The sequence below is a fragment of the Cryptomeria japonica genome, chromosome 4 (genome assembly GCF_030272615.1).
Source record: "Cryptomeria japonica chromosome 4, Sugi_1.0, whole genome shotgun sequence".
Lineage (NCBI taxonomy): Eukaryota > Viridiplantae > Streptophyta > Pinopsida > Cupressales > Cupressaceae > Cryptomeria > Cryptomeria japonica.
Genome location: NC_081408.1, coordinates 654,349,790 through 654,374,624, shown reverse-complemented (window position 1 = coordinate 654,374,624; position 24,835 = coordinate 654,349,790). Strand labels below are relative to the sequence as shown.

The window sequence follows — 24,835 nt, the reverse complement described above, 5'->3', positions numbered from 1 at the left end:
GGAATTAAGAGATAAATGACATGTGTCATGGGTAGAAAAAGTTAATGAATTAATTAAATAAATAAAGATTTATTTAATTAATAGAAGAAGTGGGATAATTAAATAAATAAGATATTTATTTAATTTAGGAAAAGGATAATTTAAATAAATGAATGTATTTATTTAAATGAGAAATAAGGCTAGAAGAGGATAAATGAATTAATTAAATAAATAAAGATTTATTTAATTAATAGAAGAATTAGGCTAAAGTAATTAAATAAATAAAGATATTTATTTAATTAGACTGGACAATTTTAGGTGTCTACAACTGCATTTTATATTAATACATTTTTCGAAGATTCTAAGTGTAAGTATGCTTCAATTTTTTTTTTTCAATTGTGACAAGTTTTGAAAATTAGAAAAAGACATTTTCATTTTTTGACAAAATGTAGACCCAACTTCTTGCACTTTCCCTATTATAATTTGATTTAGGTATTAGTTTTTAATTTTTAAAAATTGAAAATAATGTTTGTTTAGTAAAAAATTGAATAGTTTATATATGTTTCCATTAAGGATCGATTGTACACATTATTTTTTTAGAGTACTAAAATTTACAATATTAAAAATATAAATAAAAATAAAAATAAAATAATTAAATTTAAATGTTTTTTAAATTACCTTAACAAGTTAAATAGATATGAAAATAAATTATTAAATTCATGAATTTTAAAAATCTTACATAAAAATGAGTTTCATCTATAAAAGAATAAGATAACTTTATATAAAAATATCGTTTAATTAAATAAATGTATTCTATAAGTATAAATTGATTTTGATTAAATTTAATAGGTTTGATAAATGAATGGAAATAAATTTGATAATTAAATGAGATAAGTTAAGGCACTTGGTTTTAATGTTGGTGGTAAATAATAATGTTGATGATGTACAAAAGTAATTTGTCAATTGTCATTGTTTTGAAATTTATGTTTTGAATGTGATGAATATCTTGAAATTTAAATAGACAAAGAAAATATAAAGTTCAATATTAAATTCCATGGATTCAATCTTAAGTGTTATACTTGAACTCTATTATGTGGACTTGAATTGGCAATGAACTTGACCTTTTGAAATTTAAATTTCTTGATCGTTCATGTTTCATAAACATTCAAGAATTATAATATTTATAAACACCTAAGGGAATTTTATAGATCATTAGGGCCAAGGTATCCTAGTTCCTTATAAATTGACACTAATTATGATTATTTGTTCTTTATATATTGAGGTTTCCTCTAATGATTTTTCTTATATATTCTTATATGATTTTTGATATCCACCAATGACACATTAAATATATTAAAATATCAAGACATAATAACATGTCATGGACAAACATAGGCAACCCTTTTGAAAAATGGTGGGGCTTCTAACCTATAATGCCAATACTAGTGTGGTATGATAAATTGTGTCATAGTTGTTCTTTCCATCAAAATTCAAATACATTTTTAATACAATATGAAATACATGACAAATACATATAATTAAAGATATATAAAATAAAATGTAGATGAATAAATATCCAACCAAAATTAGTGGAAAATGTATCTCTTATAGATATATAATTACATTGAGAAACTTCCACCAAAATATATACAAACTTTTACTATTAAAATATAAGAGGTAAAGGTCCTACAAAACTTTGCAATCATAATTTATGCCCTTAATATAAAATAAAAAAATTATTAATCAAAAGAAAAATATAAGTCTTATGAAGTTAAAGACAACATGTCTTGATATCAATGTTGACTTATAAAATTATTATTTTTTAAAAATTTAAAAAAATTGTAGAATAATGGAGAACCATCAACTTTTTTCAGCAATATATTTTTATTATGATGTCAAGAAGAATTGATCAATGGTGTTCACCAGTAGCCCAAAAATCCATTATCTAAAAATTCAATATAGACTATCTATTCTTCAAAAAATATTAGGAATCCTTCTGTTTTAAAATTAAAGATTCTTCATTAAAATTAAAAGAAGTTGTAGAAAAAAAGAGAATCTTTAATTTTGAAAAAGAACAATTCCTAATTTTTTTGAAGAGTAGATAGTCTACATTGACTTTTTAGATAATGGATTTTTGGCTATTGGTGAACACCATTGATCAAGTCTTCTTGACATCGTAAAAATTGAGGCTCAACTTAAGATTCATGCTCTTGAATTGATCAAAAGCGATATTGAATGACTCTCAAGACTTAATCTCTTATTTTGAGCAAAAATGATTTCAAATGAGGCTCAACTTAAAACTCATGCTCTTATATTGAACAAAAATAATTTTGTAAATGATATATTAAAATAAATAATATAAAAAACCTAAATAGATGAAACAAAAAGAATAGAAAACGGATCTGGTGGATGATGTAAGGTCTTCTAACTTGTAGGTAATTACCTGGCAGGGCTTTGCTGGCCGCTAAAACCTTCCCCAAGTTGCTCTTCTTTGTTTAAATTGATTGAAACATCTTCCACGCCATGGGACTAAAAAATTGGAGGAGGAAAGATCTTACGTGGGAACAGTAACACTGCATTTATTTTATTTGTGACTGACAAGATTCACTGAACCACAGCTGAGCTTGATTGGCATATATTTTTCATATGGAAACTTATTCCTTCAAGTCATTGTTGTGACAAGAATCCTCTGGAAGGTTACACCTTACTAGTCCACTCACACCTCATTCATACATAGAAATGATAAACACTCATCTTATTTTATATTGCTATTAAAACTCTATATAACGAGATTGCTATTGAAACTATACATAAAGAGCTTTACTAGAAATCTCTGTAATGAGCTTTGGTTCGTGGATCTTTCTCTGATATATTGTCAGAATTTTACTATATAGATCTCATCTTTGTTCTGTTGAATATTAAGCTATTTATCTTTTATTTTATTTCTGTGCTGCAAATTTATATGATTTTGTGGGCTCACAGTTTCTCTAACACTGCAACTGTAAAATTGTCTCCATCTACAAGAATTGCAGAAAAAAATGGAGAATAGGATAACCAGCCCGTCTATTTTTCAGTTGGAGAAAATGGAATTGAAGAGAATGATGAAGGAATCAGGAGGCGGCATTACAGAGGAATCACCAATTTCAAACCCTAAAAATTCAAACATTCCCATTTCCACGCCTTCTCCGAAACAAAACCCTAAAAATTCTAGCGTTGTCCTTGCCATGCCTTGTTCTTCCCCAAAATCTGTCCGACAGAAAAATAAAGATTATCTGCAAAGAGGGCAATGGCTTCGCGCAGCTGTTCTGGGATTGAACGAGGGAGTTGTGAGCACAGCATAGCTGATGATTGGGACGGGCGCAGGAAAATCGGGTGCAAAATCTATGTTGGAGGCGGGGCTGGCGGCTGTGGCGGCGGGTGCATGTAGCATGGCCATTGGCGAATTCATTTCTGTGAAAATAATTAGCCTTCCAGATCCTATTGAGGCGGCTTGCGCATCGGCTCTACATTGCTCGAGTTGGCTACATTGCTCGAGTTGGGTTGCTGGCTGGGGTTTCTAGCTTGGTTCTCATCTTGACTGGCGCCATTGCAGCTTACTTTGCTTGTTCTTCTATTGTGAAAGGGAGTTTAAGAGTGTTGTTGGGAGGATGGATTGCCTGCGTAATAAGCTCTTGGTTGCGCAGGCTCTTTAACACTAGTGAGCAACAGTATGAAGTATGACTAGACTGTCAGCCCAAAGGAGATTCCAACGATCTTACTACCATTATATTCGTGCTATTTCAGTAGGTATATATTGTTTTTCGTTCCGTTATACAAAGGATCTCTAGGTTTCCAGTAACTGACCTTCTATTGCCACTCAATGTAAGCCATTCAGTGGAAGTCAGTTCAGTTAATGATCAGACCAATCCTCCATCAATATATTTATTCCATATTTTTCAAATGTTGTAATAAGCTATACTGTATTGAGCTTCGTCTGGAGATGTATTCTCGTAGATGTGGAGTCACTAGGAGAGTTCCAGTCATGGCTTTAGAAAGGTGATAAAGCCACAGCAAGATGGTACTGATAATCTCTAGTCATTTTTTTCTCTTAATCATGGAATAGCTAAATCTAGCAACCGGATAAAGGGACAAGTCAGGGATTCGATGATTATCTCTTGCAGATTTGAAATTTACTTCATTTGTAGTTTTCTTTATTATCCTTTATTGTAATCTTTCTCTTCTGCCTCGGCCATGAGCCAGAGTCTTGTTTATGCTCCAGTGTTGGCTTTTCAGAAGTGTTCATGAAATGTCTGCCCGGCCAACTCTTATTTAAATATAATGTTTGTATTTATGGGTGGTAGCTAATCTGGTTTAAAAAATGTCATGATTTCTACATAACATGAAGGTAAGTTGAAAATTACAGATCTGGGTCGTGCTCTATAGAACTAGGCGTGTCTTTCATTTTTGAGTTGTGTGTATAACACGAAAGTTAGTCAGCAGTTTTGAAGCCAGATTAGCGGCATCTGTATTTATGTAGTATGTATATTTATAAGAGATTCGTGTGTTTTGAGAAGATGGTTTATTGTGGAGTTGTTCAAGAGTAAAAATAGCAAAGATTAAACTTAACTGTATTTTAGCTATTATAATATGTTAGAACATTATTTATAATTTCATAAATGGCAAATAAATTGAGAAATAACTAGAGAAAGATAAATTAAATACTAAAAAATATTGGAATTTTATTTAATTTTTTATTAAATTGAGGGTTATTAATGATCTATATTTTATTATGTTATAATTTGGATGATTGAATTTAGAATTTTAAAATTGTATCTATATTTATCAAGTTATAGTGATTTTGTTTTGTAAGTTTAGAATTGTTTAGGACTAGGCTATGTATACAATCTAGTCTTTAGACAATTTGTTTGTACATGGATTTATTATTTGTTGAATGGTCTCCAATAATATTGGCCTTCGCTTATACTCATGTATGCACAAATAAGATACTAAGAACTATTTTGAGATTGGTTATATATAGAAAAAATGTCAAATTTGTTGGTTGATAGAGTGTTTTTTATTAGGGGAAAAAAAGTTTTGAAGGAACTTGAAACCCTTTAGATCAAAACCATCTTAGTCATAGAAAAAAAATGCTAACCAACCACTAGACATAAGCTAAAATAGAACACCAAAAATAGGGAAACAAAGCCTCGAAGACCTTACACAGAATTCATTAAATTTTCATTCTTTTGAATCAAGTCCCGATTAATACTCTGCACCTTATGGACTATGCTGCCAATGGGAGTCATACCCTTGTCCCTACTAAAAATCCTAGTATGAGGATCAAGTGAAGAACCAGAAGCCAATTCATGGGTAGCAGCAATTCTCACAAATTTAACATTGATACTAGGGGAATCTGCACCCCCTTCGAAGATATTCTAGATAGCCTGAGCTTGGGTGTTCAACTGCTTGATTCACTCAGAGATATTCTCCATGGCTGTCTTGCTAACAACAATAGTGCTCAATTTCTCCTGAATCTTAGCAAGGGCCTTCTCCAAGGCTTTAATGCATTGATCATGTCCTTCCTTCAAATCCTTTGTTCCTTTAGCCAGCTCCAGAATAGTGGCTATCCATGTTCTGTATATTTAAAGTTTGGACAAATTAATCCTTCAAATCAATAATCTCTAATACCATCCATTAAAATAGGACACTCTGGCTATCTGTAACATCGTTCACATTCTTAATCATATGGCTAGAGTCAATAACATAAGAGCCTTACTATAGAGGGGTAACATTATCAATATCCATAGGAATTTCCATATTCCAACCCACTTCAATACCATTGACATGCGAGGGGAGGGCAATATGTGATTGCAAACTAGACTTAGGCTTCAAACCCTTTTTTGGTTTCCTCTTCCTTTTACAAGTAGATCCACTGGTCCAATGAGGCAATTCTTTCCCCTTCCCTTTCACTAACCTAAGAGAGCTCCTCCCCAGTTTACCTTTACCCTTCGCCCTTAACATGATGAATACTTAGAGTCCTCATCATCTAAAATCATAGTTTTATGGTGGGATGAGGCAACCCTTTTGGGCCATTTACATTTCCCTAAATAAACACCCACATCCTCATCTAAAGGTGAATCCTCCACATTAGTGGAGGAACCCTCAATACTAACATTATGATCAATTGCTTGATAGAGTGTTGGATTAAATAATTTTCACTATTTATAGTTTACTTAAGTTGAACTTAGGTATAACATTTATTAGGTAGATGGATAATTGTTGTCATATTAGAACTCTAACTTCTCTAGGTTGAGACACATGTCTAAAGCTTATCGACTCTTCTACCCTACTCTTACCTATTTAAGCAACGCAAATTGTACATTTTTACTCACCTCATAACTCAATACAATTTCATGTGTTAAATATCTCTTAGCCTATGGAGGATGTGCTGTAGGTTGGCTCTTAGGTTGGGTGGAGATACCTACATAGAGGTACAGACCAAAACATAGTGCTACAACACAATAAATAATTTGCATACAAATTCAAATAAATTTAATTTACATTTAACTTATTTTATAGATGACTTTAGAAGTTAGGATGGAAATTCTAAAATTTATATTGACATTACAAATTACTAAAAATGGTAAAATACATTTAGAAATATCCTAAAACATATATATTTTATCTACATCGAGCTATGGAAGAAATTACTAGATCATTCCAACGCTTGCCATTTAATTTTCCCTCTAATTTAATTAATACCTATAATTCCCAAATTATCTCTTAGATATTCAAATTATTTCCCTGCTAATGCCTATTGGCATATGGGATCAACTAAAGGGACAACAATACTGACATAGCCACCAGAGTTCAACAAGAACATACTCATTATGCAAGTAAATGAAATATTAAATACAATGAATTAGGATAAGTCAAACATTTTATGAATTCCCCATGACCAAATGACAATAGAATACTTTATAGTGGAATGGAGACCAACTAGTATAGAAACTATTGTCTAGGATTTAAGAATGAAATTAAGAAGCTACGAGTCTCATAGGAAATCAACCTATGAAACCTTATGTTAGAAGATAGAGTAAAATGGAAATGTTCCAACTCAAGCACTAGCCCTCCTCCCCTGTCTCCACCACCCCTTAAGTGTAGCTAAGGTGAATACATAGAAACTTGGTCATGACAACTAGACTTGATGAGGTATCCAAATACAAGATTCCTATAAAATGGAGAAAGAAAGAAAACTCCGTTGAAAAAAAATTCCTCCAAAATAAAGAAAATAAAGGAGAACTGTACTAGACAAAAGACAAGAAATTCTCCTAAAGATTAACTCTATAAATGTTTGCTTATCCACTCTAGGTGATATTCATCTAGAAAGAATCTTTGTATGCTCTTGAAGACACATATTTGAAATCTCTTGTAGTCAAGAAACTTAAAAAAAGAGGTACTGATATCAAAGAGATAGATGGTCCCAGTATAAAAAAGCTTTTGATCTTTGTGTAATAACTATCAAGATTTTAGTTTTCAAAGTATGCAAATAAAGACTTTACAAACAAAGGTGCAACATCTTATAGAAATCTATCCAAATATGCTAGAAAAATAGTAGGAAAATCATGTTATAATGAATCTTTGGAAGTTCTCAAGGATGCATCTCTAGATTAATCAATAGGTGATGGAGAAGTGTTCTCAAGTAATGTTGTGGAAAGTAGATTGATCTGTTAGGCCCAATATGGAAAGCTAATGTACTGAGAGGGGAGGGGTGAATTAGTACTTCAAATCCTTTTATCAACAATATCTTTACTGTTATGCATAAACCAAAAACTGTTGTAACAGAACATAAAGCTAAAACAAATAAATAACAATCATACATGATTCACTCCATAACACATATATTTTGGTTACGTAGAAACTCTTGGTTAGAGAGAAAAACTGCGGTGGGGATGGCACCCACAACTTCACTACTGTAATAATAAAGAGTGCTCAGTTAGAGCTACATGTTTAGCTATTTCTGATAGCTTACCCTATTAGGAGTATCAAGATCTTTAGATCTACCTTGCTAAAGGATTTTACAACACTTATTCTAAATGCTGCACCTGGTTAAAGGCTTTATAATTTATAGACTTTGTTAGAGTCTTTTATGCTATTAAAGGTTTCTCTTACAACTTCAAAATATTACAATAAATTATTACAAATATCTGCAACTTTACATTTGAAATGTTAGTGCAGATTATATGTGCCCAAAGTGAGATTACCTTGCTTATAGTTGTAAAGCGGAAAAATCGAACCCTAGTCGTTCTCCCCTCCCCAACTCCAAGGAGAGAGAAGGGAGAGTCACTAGGGTTGATGGTTTTCACTTAGGAGAGACTTTACATTCAAAAGAGGGGTTGAAACCCACAAGCTCCAATCCCACACAATCCAAGATTGGATTCTAAATGAGTTTTAGGGGTTAAGACATCAAGCATACCCTCTTTTGTAAAGAAATGTGGAAAGAATGATTGAACTAGGAATGCATGTAAAGTAGGAAAGATTCTCTTATAAACAAAGATAGGGATATGGGATGAAGCTGCGGACTTGGAATTAGCAGTAAAATGTTGAGACGGTGCTGTTTTGCAAATTTGACCGAAAGTTGACAGGACGATGGCGCCCGGCGTGCACACGGTCCTCCGAAAAATCCGTGAAACGAAGGGGGATCTGTTCGTCTCTGCACAAGGATTTCAGATCTTCAATTACAGCCGCGTACCTACAACCTACACACAAAAAAGAGAGGACGATTGGGGGGTTAGGGATGAGGGGTTTGCCTTTAGGTCAAACCCCGGTTTTGGAATTAACCAAGAAATGAGAATGCTGTAAATGTAAATGTTTGTAATGTAAACAAGTACTGATACCTTGTTGTAAGAATGTTTGTATTCTTACATGCGAAGGTGTAATGTATGTAGTATGTTGTATGTTGTATGTTGTAAGTGATCTCCTCTTCAATGGTTGAATCCTTGTCTTGAATGCAACACTTAGCCTTGAATGGAGACTTAGAATGCTCAATTGCTTGAAGGAATGCTTGAATGCTTGAATGCTTGAATATCATTTTTGCCTTTTTTTCTCTTCCTCCCAAAATGAGAGAGGAAATGCAATTTTTATACTTGTCAATTAGGGTTGAAAGACTGATTTTCTCGACCTTAGGCTGACCAGGAAATATTATTTTCCAATTTGCAAACTTAAAGACCCAAATCCCCAAAAGAGATCGGGCCCAAAATAGGGCCAGGGACCAGGGTGTTGGGCGCCATGGTCCTGGGGGACCAGGGTGCTGGGCGCCCTAGTCCTGAAGGACTAGGGCGCTGGGCGCCATGGTCCCACCTCCAGGGACAGCGGGGTGTAAGGAGGATCAGGCCAGGGTGCTGAAAAATGCAGTTTTTGATGTCATGAACAAGTTTCGGGGTCTCCATTCAGGTTCAGTGTTGCGCCGCCATCGTGAAGACCCAAATGCAGTCAAAATTGCAAGTGTTGCAATTTTAGGATGCTACATTTAGCCCCCACTTTAGCGGGAGTATAAGCGTATGCCCATACTTCCGGTAAAGTACAAGGAAACAACATTGAAAGACTTTCACCACGTCAAGGAGGCAAGATACACCAAGCCCCCAGTGGACTAAGGATCTTACAACTTTGATTGACAAAGTAAAAGGGAAGATCACGAGGGAGAACCATGACTGTCAGTAGTAAGGTTCCCTCACTATGAGTCATGCAAGAAAGATATCAAAAAATTTCAAGGCAAAGCTAAATTTGTCAAGAAATTTTCAAGTATCTTGAAAAGATATGAACGGGATGTATGCCCCCCTACGTTAAAGCGATCGCACACGCCTCAGCAGGGGTGATTGCTTTAAGGTAGTGATACATATAAGAAATGAGAAAGGAGCACATTATCACAAGGATTTAGCCCCCAAGTGTGAGATAAGCCCAAGGATAATAGACACAAAACACAAAGCACAAGGTGACTTCGCTTTCCTCAAGGTCAGTATGCTATATGATAATTCATGTATATCATATGTATGTATGCATAATTGTTCTTCATTCCCCAATCAAGGAAGGTCACCTAGAAGAAGGGAACACATGTGTCTTTTGAGTCAACTTGAGAGAGACCAAAAGAGATCTCAATGTTTTGCATCGTCCTCAAGTAGACAACACTAAGGACAACAAATAGAAGAATAAAAATAACACATAGAAGAAGTGACAAAAGAGAGGAGGAGAGAGTCTACTATGCTAATGAACTAGTCTAGCACGTCATCTACCCCCCGATCTTGCTGATCAATATTTCGGGAAGGTAGGAAACACGCTAGAGGAGGAACATCCAACATAGCAGATGGAGCTATCACAAGATCCAAACAAGGGCTATGTTCATGTTCCGAGCCATGTTGTTTTTGTCTAGGAGCTAGGATAAGTGCTTTAGAAAATTCATTAGATAGATAATTATCAACATCAACATGTTCATATTCACTATCAGAATGAACAGGAGTAACATTTTCATCATGAATAACATTTTCATCTATATCATCATCAAGATTTATAAAAATAGGATCTTTAACTCACACAGGATCAAGACCATCATGCATCTTATGTTTAGGAGATTTTGGCTCATTTTTCGGCTGAGGAGAAAATGGAATAATATTGGCTGAAGGTGTTTTTGGGGATTGCAAAGTTTGAGAAGTAGCTGCCTGAGCTCTAAGACGACGCTTTCATCGGCGTTCATGTGCAGAACGATTTCGTCTAGTCTTAGTAGGAAGTTGCGAAGATTGAGGAGGAGGAATGTTCTCATCCTTATCACTTGGGTGTTTAGGTTGTGGTCTCTTAGGTTGAATAATAGGAGAAGAGGAAGGTCTCTTCTCTCCATAAGAGGGAGGAGGAGGAAGTGCTCCATATAAGGGAGGAATACTTGGTTTAGGAAGAAGACCAAGTCCATCATGACGAGGAGGTATAGGTCTACTTTTAGGAAGTTTATTAGATATAGGCATAGTCACATCCATAGGGATGGGTTGGGAATCTCCTTGAGGAAAGACATTAGTTTTATCTTTCAAAGGAAGAACTTCCTTCTCAAGAACGATAGGAATGTCAAGTTTGGGTGTTCTAGGTTCACTTAGAGATAGGATCATATCTTTTTTCCATTTTTGATAGGATTTGAAAAGATGATCACTTCACGGAGGAAGAGATTGGAATTGTTTAGGCCAAAAGTAATCAATAGGAATGCTAGAAGTTCTTTCAGCTGGTTTAAAGAGACTATGATTGACAGTAACAACTTTACCATTATGGGGAAATTTCAAACACTTGTGAATAGGAGAAGCAATAGCTTTCATGGAAGATAGCCAAGGATAGCCTAGCTTCACATGAAATTGTTCGGATGATGGAATAACAGCAAAGTCCACATCAAGGGATTTGTTATGGACCTCAATAGGTAATGTAATAGAACCAATTGCAGGAGAAGAAAATGCATCAAATAGTTTCACAACCACATTTGTTTCATCATAGATCACTTGATTCAATTGCAAAGTAAAAAGAAATTCTTCAGTAATGATATTAACCATACAAGAAGGATCAATAAGCACTCCACGGCAAGGTGTATTCTTGACTTTTGCAACTATATATAAAGGACCATCAGGTGCCCTGATAGTCTCACTGGAATCAAATGTGATGGAAAGTTCTTTAGGGATTTTCTGCTGCTCTACAAAGTTAATCACATTCGGAGTCATAGACACAAGATCATCAGGTGAGACAGAGGAATCAGTAGTATTAATCGCATTAGAGGTATGAGAAGGCAATGGATCAGTAAAAATTTGAAGATTTTGGTTAGGAGGAGCTACAGATGTATTGCCTTTATCATTCACTCCAGAAACAGAAATAGTATTATTATCAATCAAATCTTGAATTTTACCCTTTAAAGCAAAACATTTTTTAGTATCATGCCCAGGATGACGATGAAATTGACAAAAGGATTTGTTATCAAAATAGGGTGAATTAATCTTTGCAGGATCTATTTGCCTTATAGGAGGAAGAGTAAGCACATTTTGTTCCAATAACTTATTCATAATACTATGCAATGATTCATTCAAAGGAGTAAACTTTCTTTCTTTCCTGAAAAACTTAGAAATAGGAGGCACACCTGATGCGGCATTCACATTGTTGTTGATGATGTTTTCATTGAATTTAATGGACTCTCTATTCGGTTTAAACTTCCCAAATGGTTGTTGACTACTATCACCCTTATCACTCGGAGCCATAGGATTTGCTTGTTCCATTTGACTCACAGTCAGTTGATAATTGTGAAGAGTTGCACACAACTGTTGGAAAGAAGTAAACTCAGAAAATAGGAGTTTTTCTCTAATGTCTTTTTGTAAATTAGAAATAAAGATTCTTTGAATATCATTGTCAGGCACTGGAAAAGAAATTTGAGCATACAAATGCTTATATCTACCAATGAAATCAATCACTTTTTCTTTAACACCTTGTTTACAATGCATTAAATCAATCAAAGTAACTTTAGGACTTATATTGTTTTGAAATTGTTGAATAAAAGCATTTGCAAGTTGTTTGAAAGAAGTAATAGAATAAGAAGGCAACGAGAAATACCATTGTAGGGCTTTATCTCTTAATTTTCTAGTAAACAGTTTTGCAAGCAACCTTTGGTCATAAGCAAAATCAGTACATATTGTTTGAAAGGTCTTAACATGTGTTAGAGGATCACCCTTACCATTATAAAGCTCCAAATGCGGAATTTCAACATGTTTAGGGGGGATAGCTTGAACAATGTCAAGAGAAAGTGGGCTCGCAACATCAAATGTGGGCACACTAAACTTAGATTGATTCATAGAGGCAATTTGTTGCTGTAAAGAAGAGACAGTTTGTGCAAGATCGTTAATGGTCGCTTCAGTCGAAGAGTTCATATTAGATTGTGATGGAGGTGTTATGTTATTGAAAGAAGGTAGAGAGTAAGGTGGTGGGACACTATGATAGTTAGTCATAGGAGATGATTGGAAAGGAGGAACACTACAAGGAGGAATGGAATGGTTAAATGAATTGTCCCCTTGCGTCATGTTCATTTGTGGAGATATAAGAGGAACACTCATTGAAGGAATGAATGAAGAAGTTGGATTGAATGAAGGAAGAGGGTTGATTGAAGAAGAAGGATTTCCCCCATGACTAGTGATCATAGGAGGAATGTCTTGTATTGAAGTAGTCATTATGTTTGATGTAAAAGTAGGTATACTAGCAATAGGAGTTGTCAAAGGAATAGAATGATTAACTTGAGTAGGAGGTTGTGTGTAACCTAAGGTTTCAGCACAACTTTTCATAGGCATCACATTCGAATCCACAATGTGTGCAATACCATGCAAAATATCAATTCCATTCTTATCACTTTGAACCATACGTTTTAGACCCTCAATTAATGAAAGAGCTTGACTATCGGGGTATTCTTGAGACATCCATTGTCGAAAATCATCAAATTGGTTATCCAATTTTGAAAGTTGTTCTTCAGAAGCCTCATGGAGAGCTTCTTCATCATTAAGAGGATTAGAGGAATTACCCATGTCCTCGTTAAAAAGGCCATTCAAATTAGGTTCCATCTCCTCGGTAATTACACCTTGGAAAGACTTAATTCTAAGGCTTCGTCTAATGGGAATAGTGTAAGTAGGACTTATTGTTGTAAAACTCATGCACTAAAGAAAGAGAGAAGATTTTGAATTTTAGAGGTAGCAAATTTCAATAAAATCAGCCAATCTCCTAGATTTAAGCTGTTAAATGCAATCAGGACAATCTCCCGAAATTTTGAAAAAAATGTTCGGGACCGTGGCGAACGGAGTGCACACGGTCCTCGCAACTTTTTTCAAAATTTTCAGGGATGAAAGTTATGATGATTTTAAAGCTAATCTGAAAAAATTGAGTGATTTTACGATCTATAGATAGGCCAAATTAAAGTTGCAATCTCAAAATTGAACCCTACCAAGATTGTTGAAAAATGCAAAATTTGAATTTTGAAAAAAGAGGGGGAAACTGAAATTTTGAATTTTATGATTTTAGAGGGAATGCTGAAAGCAATGCAAGTTTCGAAATTTAAAAGTTGACTCGATTTCATGCAAAATTCGAATTTGAAAATGGAAATCAAGGTTGTTGCAATTAAACACTTAATTTGAAAAGTCACAAATTGCAAAAATTTGAATAAAACACTAAAATTTCGAATGAATGCTAACACACTTTTCAGATTTAGGACAGTAAGAAACACAATTTTGACACAAATTTCAATTTCAACAATTTTTGAATGATTAGAAGCCTCAATCCAAGCAATCACTAGACCAACTTCAACTTTAATTTTGAGAGTGTTAAAATTGATAAAATCAGCCAAAATTCTGGATTTTAGCAGAAAAATACAGTAAGATCTAGCTCTCGAAATTTCGGAAAAAATATCAAGGATGATGGCGCTCAAGGTGCACACGGTCCTCGCAACTTTTTTCCAAATTTTTAGGGATGAAAGATATTGTGATTTTATTGCGGAATCCAAAGTTACAGCCGATTTGGAGGTGTTTTGATTAGTGAAATTATCAGTCAAAGGTTGAATCAAGAAGGTCTTAAAAATTAGGGTTTTGACATTTAACCACTTAATTTTCAGAATTAAAGCACAAATATGAATTGACAATTTGCAATAGAAGGGTAGATCTGAAACAAGCATTAACAATTAAACGTTTCACAAGTTTAATTACTTGAAAAGAAAATTTTAGGGTTTTTATGCAATCAACCTCTAAAATTTGCAAAAGATCAAACATGGAAATCTAATTAAGGAAGCAAAATTTTTAGATCTAACCATGAATAATCAGAATGAGGATGTTCACGTCGGGTTCACCAAAATGTAAAGCGGAAAAATCGAACCCTAGTCGTTCTCCCCTCCCCAACTCCAAGGAGAGAGAAGGGAGAGTCACTAGGGTTGATGGTTTTCACTTAGGAGAGACTTTACATTCAAAAGAGGGGTTGAAACCCACAAGATCCAATCCCACACAATGCAAGATTGGATTCTAAATGAGTTTCAGGGGTTAAGACATCAAGGATACCCTCTTTTGTAAAGAAATGTGGAAAGAATGATTGAACTAGGAATGCATGTAAAGTAGGAAAGATTCGCTTATAAACAGAGATAGGGATATGGGATGAAGCTACGGACTTGGAATTAGCAGTAAAATGTCGAGACGGTGCTGTTCTGCAAATTTGAGCGAAAGTTGACGGGACAATGGCTCCCGACGTGCACACGGTCCTCCGAAAAATCCGCAAAACGAAGGGGGATCTGTTCGTCTCTGCACAAGGATTCTAGATCTTCAATTACAGTTGCGTACCTGCAACCTACACACAGAAAAGAGAGGACGATTGGGGGGTTAGGGATGAGGGGTTTGCCTTTAGGTCAAACCCCAGTTCTGGAATTAACCAAGAAATGAGAATGTTGTAAATGTAAATGTTTGTAATGTAAACAAGTACTGATACCTTGTTGTAAGAATGTTTGTATTCTTACATGCGAAGGCGTAATGTATGTAGTATGTTGTATGTTGTATGTTGTAAGTGATCTCCTCTTCAATGGTTGAATCCTTGTCTTGAATGCAACACTTAGCCTTGAATGGAGACTTAGAATGCTCAATTGCTTGAAGGAATGCTTGAATGCTTGAATGCTTGAATATCGTTTTCACCTTTTTTTTCTCTTCCTCCCAAAATGAGAGAGGAAATGCAGTTTTTATACTTGTCAATTAGGGTTGAAAGACTGATTTTCCCGACCTTAGGCCGACCAGGAAATATTATTTTCCAATTTGCAAACTTAAAGACCCGAAGCCCCAAAAGAGATCGGGCCCAAAATAGGGCCAGGGACCAAGGCGCTGGGCGCCATGGTCCTACCTCCAGGGACAGTGGGGTGCAAGGAGGATCAGGCCAGAGTGCTGAAAAATGTAGTTTTTGATGTCATGAACAAGTTTCGGGGTCTCCATTCAGGTTCAGTGTTGCGCCGCCATCGTGAAGACCCAAATGCAGTCGAAATTGCAAGTTTCACAATTTTAGGACGCTACAATAGCATACCTCAGTAACCCATAGAATAACTTGGTAAACCCTTCTGTTTACTCTGTTCTTTGATTGTTCTCTGAAATCCTTCTTGGTGACCTCTGTGTCTCTATAACAGTCATAACACTCAATGCTTTCTTATGTATCACACATGTCTTACTTCATACACCTCTATATCTTTTTTTTGTCACACCTTATCTGATCTCAAACCATGTTGTATAAATAGATCTCTTATGTTGGTGACCTGGTTCATTGCATCGATCTTACAAACATGATTTATCAAATGATTAACTATACAAAATATTTCATTGGTTAAATGACTTCAAAATCATACACAATCCTTAAGTGCGATTTCCAATGTGATAACGGTTCTATGTTCCTCGATCTTGTAACATGTGTCCACTTGTGTTTCTAGGTTCAATGAATCTGGTAAGACGTTTCACTCGGTGTATATCAACTCGGTGTATCATTATTTCTGCTTGGTAGACATGGAATGTTACTCGGTAGACAACTCAGTGTATACTGGGCTCTGTGAATACTTTCTTCTTTAACCGACTGCTCCGTGCATACCGATTGAATGTTTCAGTAGAGGTAACCGGCTAGAGTATATAGAATGACTTTGGATATAAAACTAATGGCAAATTAATAAGTAGTAACAATCTCCCCTTTTGACATTAGTTGAGATGTTTGACAAAACTACTTTCAAAGTCATAGCTCAAAAATCTATATACTTGCAAAATATGGACTAAACATACAGTATATACATTAGTCAATGAAATAGTATATTTAGATATACTCCCCTTATCACTATACTGTACAAAACTTTGATTTTGCATGCTCGGTGATCAATGTTCTGTGGTAACTTCTTGGTTTACTACTCTTCTATCAAAATTATGAATACTTTATTCCTGCTCAGTATACTCCCCCTATATACTACATCCCCCCATATACTTTGATACTATACTCACTCCCCATTTTTGGCAAACATCTAAACTTAGTTACCATTCGGTGGTGGCAACTGGTCAAAAATGGATTTGTACTTTGTCTTGGCATTGGTAAGGGTGGTAGAGAGGGCATCCTTGACACTGTCCATGAGTGAATTTTGAGCTATAATGTCAGCTAACAGTGAAATTAGTCCATCTAAGGTGCTTCCCTCTTGCTGAGTGGATAGGGAGGTAGCTTTGTTGATATGCTCTTGGACGGATGAAAGATGAGGAATGAATAATGTCTGAAGTGTCATTATGTCCATCCTTATCTTGTGTTCTTCATTCCTTAGTTCCAATTTTTGAGCCATGAGCTGTTGTAGCTTGGTATAAAAATTCTGAATAGAGTGTGGCTCAGTGGTCAACTTAGTAGAGAGATCGGTGATCTCTTTCTCAATCACTTCAGTTTTATTTTTGATGTCCTTAATGAATAGAGAGAATTTATAGAGTTTCTGAAATAAATAAAGAATGTGCTTGAGTTGAGGGGACAACTCAGCAATAAATTTGACAAGTTTAACTTTGCCAATGGCAATAGCTTTCTGTACCTCTTCAATCATTTTAGCAGTGAGCTCTTTGTCCTTTAACTTTCTCAAATATTTGGATGCATCTACTCCAAATGTCTCTATCTCGGTTAGGAGTTCATCTAGTTGAATGTGGATGGTGACATCTTTTGTCACTGTTGCTTCAGGTAGCATATCGGTTAAGAGTGCCTTCACCTTCTGAAGTACTTTATTTTTCTTTTGAATAGCCATTTGCTTCTCCTGTTTGGCTTTGGCTTTGCATAGTTCACTGAATTCAATGAGTGCTTGCCCTTTTAATTTAGATATATCAACATTGGGCAACACTATTGGTTTAGACAAATCTAATTTGAAACTATGCTTTTTCATCTTCTTTTCTTTACCTTTCATCGGTTGAACTAAAGCAATGGCTTGTGAGGCTTGTTGACCTTCGATAGGTTGCTTGGTAGAGGAAACACTTTGGTTGGTTCCTTTAGCCACTGTAGTGTCCTTTTGTGTCTCGGTTGTAACATTTTCAATGCTAGATGGAGCTTGAGAGGTCTATTCTTCAATGGCTTGAGAAGCAGTTTCTCCTTCTATAGACGTGTGACCTTCTATGCCTTGTTTCGTATCCTAAGGGGCCTCGGTTGAAATAGACTGAGTGACCAGAGGATAGGGCTAAACTTACTCCAAAACTGACTCACTAGATACCAGTTTGGCATATGCATTCCCTTCGATCATTTCCTGTTCAGGTACCTCGGTGTCCATGATATCCTCATCTACTTGTATAGTGTTAGCAGGGTCCTGCTCGGTGATATCAGTATCTTGCTCAGTGACATCAACTATTTCAACTTCAGCTTGCTCACCATCATTCTTGTTTCAAAAGATTTCCTGCCATTTTGCCTTGGTCTCATTCTCTACATCCAAGTAAAGGCCATTCATCAATTTCAAGGCTCTTTGCCTGACTAGGAATTTTGTGTGGTAGTTTTTCAGATGTTCGGTGATCTCATCTACTGACATGTTTGGGAAAAGATGTACTAGACTTCTTTCTCTCATCTATTTTTCTAAGTCCATGGCATACTTCCACCTATTATCAATATGTAAATATAATTCATTTGGAAGAGATTGAGATAATTCCAATGGGGCCAATCAGAATTTCAATAGTGTGCAGATGACAGCTTCTTCTATTTGTCTCTTTTCATCATCAGATCTGGATTCATATTTAACATATCTAAATGCTCCAAATCCACCATATTGCTTTAGATTAGCAGAAAAAGTTTTCAACACTATGTACATTTACCTTTTTGCTCTTGACAATTTGAAATTTACTTGCATCTTCAGATTCAGTGTCACTGGACTCTTTAGCCAAAATGAGTCCTTGAGTAGATTTCTTGTAAGTTTTTGTTACCTTTGGTGTGGCAACATTCTTTGGTTTCTTACTTGGTGATGCTGCAGATGATCTTGTGTTAGGTCACTTTGCTAGAGGATTCGGTGATACATTTGATGTATTCTGTTTCTTTCTTTTCAAAACTTTCCCTTTAGGCAATTCGGTGCTTAGTGTTATAGCTGCCTCTTGGGTTTTAGATTCCTCTTCAGTGATGGCTATAGTGCCCTTGACAGGTGTGGAGGAAGAACCTTCTCCAAATTTCTCCGTTAATACCTTGATCATTTTCCTTGCCTTCATTGTAGCCTTGTGTACTACAATCCTCATTTGTACTTTTTCCTTCACTTCTTCACATGTTCCATTCCTCAGCTTGGTAGCATGCCTTGGTAATGTAAGAAAAGCATCTATCTATTGTTGTGTGATGTCAAAATCAATCTCATAACCCATAGGTGGTAAAGATTGAGTTCTCAATTCCACAAAATTAACATAGCAGTAATCAGTGTCCACTTCAAAACATATGTCATCCTTGTATTTATCTACTAACTTGGGTGGAATTCGGTACCTGTTATGCATCTTCTCTTGAAACTTGCTAAAGTAATCATCCATAATATCATTAAAATTATCACCTAGCTTCTTGATGAGGTCATTGGTTTGATGGGTGATTGGTCGGTGTAGCTCCCAAACTACTTTACTGACTGATGGAAAGAATTTATCAAAATAGAAAAATATGCATATTAACAATGATACAAACTTCAGTGTATTAGCCGAATAGTTCTTCTTTGGCTTCCTTATGGTATTGAGAATCTCAAACAGTTTTTTCAACAATACCTCACATAAATCAATTTTCATGCCTTTCTTCACAATTTTATAAGCTAAGTCTACTATTGCACAGGGTACACTGTTTTCCCTTGCTGATTAGAAGAAACAATAACCTATTACTCTAATGGCAAACTTTAGCTCTGCATCTGTTACCTTGTTCAATTTCAATCCCCTGCAATCAGATTCTACTCTGGTTAAGCTGATCAATTCCTTCTGTGATATCATTTTCTGAGCTCGGGCATGATCATAAATAGAGTAACTGGTGATCAAATGAATGATTTCCTTGGTGATCTTAAATGGTTTCTCTTCTAGCCACATGAAGTCATCATGAACTCTTCTTAGAACAAACTTGATCCATTGGGGTTTGAATACATGGAGATAGGTTAGGGCTTTGGTCAATCCCTTGATTTTGATGTGTTCAAATTTGCTATCCAATTTCCCATCGGTACACAATTCATCATATGTGTCCTTGATTTCAGCATGACCTAGTTCCTCAACACAACACTTAGTGAAGAATCTCACATCCTCGACTAATAAAACTCTATCTAGAATGAGTGAAAATGTAGTTTTGTCATCCGGTTCAGATGCAATTTTGGGAGTTAAAGAGTATTTCAGTGAGGGCTTTTTGATGTTCTCAACAAAAATGAGATTCTAGATCTTAGGTGCCATTGCAGATTTCAGATAAATACTAACAAAAGATCCTTAGGGTTTGAAAACTTTCAAATGGCAGACGCTTTCTACTTAGAAAATAATAACAACTTGATATGATCAGTAGACTATCTTGATAATGCGTTGTGATTGATGTAAATACCTTTGAATTTGCTTTGCTCTGTTCTCTCAAAACTTGGTAAGTGTAAAATGACCGTGCAATACTTTAAGTACACAATATACCTTATCCAGCTTCGTGTAGTTAGGTCAAAAGACATTAAATGCACTTGGTTCCCTTAAACCAATTTTTGCTTTTACCGAGTAGCCAGTCTTCTTGTATTTACCGACTAGATAGACTTCCTGTTTTTACCAACTTGACTATTGCTCAAAAAGAATTGATAAAATTTCAAATTTCCTAATGCATCTTTAGTTATGCTGATTTTGAATTAAGTGCATGATAAAATAGGAACTATTAAGATTTAACCTTAGAGAGTGTGTAGTCCCTTCATACCTTTACCAATTAATTTGGAATAGGTGCACCTAACTCGGTAGGTAAGGTGCTTTCTTCATTTGACACAATTTCCTTCTTTTTCCAAATCATCTGTAATTTGCCTTTTATTTCTTCAATATCTCCTCTAGGTTGATCTCTGCAATCTCTAGCCACGTGTCCAATTTTGTGACAATGAAAACATGCCATACCAGGATTTCTCCATGATCTTCAGTTGTTCATTCCAAACCTTATAAAGTAGTTGGCACTTATATGTCCATATCTTCCACAACATTCACACCATATCCTTGTATTGTAATGCCATGGTACTGCAGAGTACTGTTGGTAAGGATCTATGTGAGTTTGGTAACCTCTAGCATTTGCTCGGTGTGCAAACCACATATAGTTCTTTTTCTTAAGACAACACTTCTCGGTACTATGTCCATATCTATTGCAGTTTTTACAAAACCCTTTGAATTTTTCCTTTTGATAATTGTTAACAGACTTTGTCCTACATTGGTTAGATGTGTGGCCATATTTATTGCAATTGTAACAATAACCATTAGACTTAGTGACATCTGGTTGCTTACCTTTTCTGATTCGGCACAAGTTAGCAGTATGACCTTGATTTCCACAGTAGTTGCAAATAGGCTTTTTTTCTTTGATATTCTTCTTATTTCTAGCTTGCTTTGATGATTCTCCTCTCTCGGTTGTATGAATTCCCTTCTCGGTAGAGTCTTTTCCTTTGTAACCGAGTCCTACATCTTTGTTGGGTCTTCTTGTATTCAGTTGCTCATCCAACATCTGTGATTCTTCATAACTCCTTTTTAGTGTTTCCTTGGATTTCTTTTCTATTTCAAGTTCATTGGTCAACCTTGATACTTCAAGTTTCAATGCTTGATTCTCATCATCCTTCAGTTTTGCTTCATGATGTGCATAACCTAATTGATCTAATAGATCACTTTGTATTCCAATCATCCTAGTGATTTCATCATTCTTTTCAGATACTAATGCTTCAAGCTGTTGTTTTTCTCTTTCTAGATCTCTTACTTTATCCTCAGCTATCCTCAATGCATCAAGATTTTCAGTCATCTATGTGCTGGAATGTTCATGTCCTCTTTTCATTACTTTTAGCTTATCAGTAAGTGCTTTGTTCTTTTCTTTCAGTTGTCTAATCATCTCTTCAGTTTCTTCAGATATACTATTCTCAGATGATGTTTCAATTTGTTCCACTAGCTCTTGAGAGTCTTGTAAATCATCAGATAATCTTCTTCACACTTTCAATGATTTTTGCATTTGTCTTTGCATGTCTGCAATCACTTGATTAGCATGATCCAACTCTTCTTGTAGGTACACAATTCTCTGAGATTCTTTGTAGCCTTCCATTGATAAGATCTTTCTCTTTAGGTTGTTAAACCCTTTTCCAAGACTCAAGCTCTGATACCAATTGTTAGGCCCAATATGGAAAACTAATGTACTGAGAGGGGAGGGGTTAATCAGTACTTCAAATCCTTTTATCAACAATATCTTTACTGTTATGCATAAACCAAAAATTGTTGTAACATAACATAAAGCTAAAACAAATAAATAACAATCATACATGATTCACTCCATAACACATATATTTTGGTTACAAAGGAACTCTTGGTTAGAGAGAAAAACTATGTTGGGGATGGCACCCACAACTTCACTACAACAATAATAAAGAGTGCTCGGTTAGAGCTACATGTTTAGCTATTTCTGATAGCTTACCCTGTTAGGAGTATCAAGATCTTTAGATCTACCTTGCTAAAGGATTTTACAACATTTATTCTAAATATTGCACCTGGTTAAAGGATTTACAATTTATAGACTTTATTAGAGTCTTTTACCCTGTTAAAGGTTTCTCTTACAACTTCAAAATATTACAATAAATCATTACAAATATCTACAACTTTACATCTGAAATGTTATAGCAGATTCTATGTGCTCAAAATTAGATTACCTTGCTTATAGCAGACCTCGGTAACCCATAGAATAACTTGGTAAACCCTTTTGTTTACTCTGTTCTTTGATTGTTCTCTGAAATCCTTCTTGGTGACCTCTGTGTCTCTGTAATAGTCATAACACTCAATGCTTTCTTATGTATCACACATGTCTTACTTCATATATCTCTTTTTTTGTCACACCTTATCTGATCTCAAACCATGCTGTATAATAGATCTCTTATGTCGGTGACCTGGTTCATTGCATCGATCTTACAAACATGATTTATTGAATGAATAACTATACAAAATACTTCATTGGTTAAATGACCTCAAAATCATACACAATCCTTAAGTGCAATTTCCAATGTGATAACGGTTCTATGTTCCTTGATCTTGTAACACATTTGCACATGTGTGTCTAGGTTCAATGAATCTGGTAACACGTTTCACTCAGTGTATATCAACTCGATGTATCATTATTGCTACTCGGTAGACATGGAATGTTACTCGGTAGACAGCTCGGTGTATACTGGGCTCTGTGCATACCAACTGAATGTTTCAGTAGAGGTAACCGACTAGAGTATATAGAATGACTTTGGATATAAAACTAATGGAAACTTAATAAGTAGTAACATGATCATCCCATGAGTATATGCACATAAAATATCTACAATAGAGGTCTTAGTTTCATTTATAAGAGTGTATTCTATTAAAAGTCACTTGACTTTGGAATGAGGCCAAGTAGATAGCACCATAGATCATGCTCTAGGAAATAATGAACTCAATCCCTTTCCCTAAAGATAAATATTTCTCTAAGATTATTTTGAGAAAATAAGGATTGAAATAAATACCAAATCATGATGAATCCTCTTCTCCCAAAGTTGAAATTTACATCAGTTCATGATTACAATACCCCATACATATGAACATGAGAATCATACATATATAGAAAGATACCCTTTTATTTTACCACTTTATTTGTTTCATACATAAGCAAGTTTTTCCTAAATTAGTACTTTAAAAATTTAAGTTACCATGTCATATTGACTAGAACCTCTAAATCAAATGCTAGTATTGACAAGTTGAGAAATTAAAAATAATATGCAGGCAATAGAAAGATGGATTGGTAGCTATGAATAATCCAAATGATGGAAATTATATCATGTGAACCTATTTATAGTCCAATTGAGATCAACTACATTCCATAATCAAGGAGAAGTAACCTAAGAATAGGCCTAAATTGTACTAAACTAAGATTAGGGGCATGCAATATTTAACGCAATAATGAGTAAATAAGAAAACCATATTATGTAAACTTATCTACCTAGAATATTACCCAGAAGCTATATTCAACACTAATACCCTCGTTAAGCATAACTTAGATATGTACAAGAAAAATATCATGAAATAGGGGAAGACAAAAAGTCCATTAGGGAAAAAATCTCCCCAAATGAGACAAAAGTAGAACCAAAGGACTTATTTGACACAAACTTTATGAATGCTAATCCAATTCTCTAATACTATGTCAAAATCAGAGTATCAACTTATGGGATGATTGTATTGGAAGAATTGTTGGAATTCAATAAGAGCACACTCAACATGCAAGTAAATAACACATCAAGTGCACATAATTTGGCTAAGAAAATAATTCCATTAATCTCCCATGATCAACATAAAATAGAATACTCATTTTATAGTGCAAGGGAGAACAACTATAATTGTAATTTCTATCTAGGATATGGTCATGTACCCAAGCAACTTTGAGTCTAAAAGGAAATCAACAAATGCAAGATTATCTTAGAAGATGGACTATAATGAAAATATTCTAACACTAATAATGTCTTTTTAAATTTATTTTCCAATTGGTACAACTGGATTTAGAAAACTTGAAGTTGATTTCTCCATCATTTAGTAGCTCTCAAATGTAGTGATATATTGTATTGATGTGATTTCTCCTCTTATGAAAAATATTATTCTTTCAAAATGAAATAGATGAGTTTTTTACTACAAGAGATTGGTGT

The 24,835-nt window shown here is 34.8% G+C and overlaps 1 pseudogene; it reads left to right on the top strand.

Annotated features, from left to right (window-relative positions):
• Positions 1-3,017: 3,017 nt before the first annotated feature.
• Positions 3,018-3,699, top strand: LOC131031412 (vacuolar iron transporter homolog 3-like; annotated as a pseudogene).
• Positions 3,700-24,835: the final 21,136 nt, after the last annotated feature.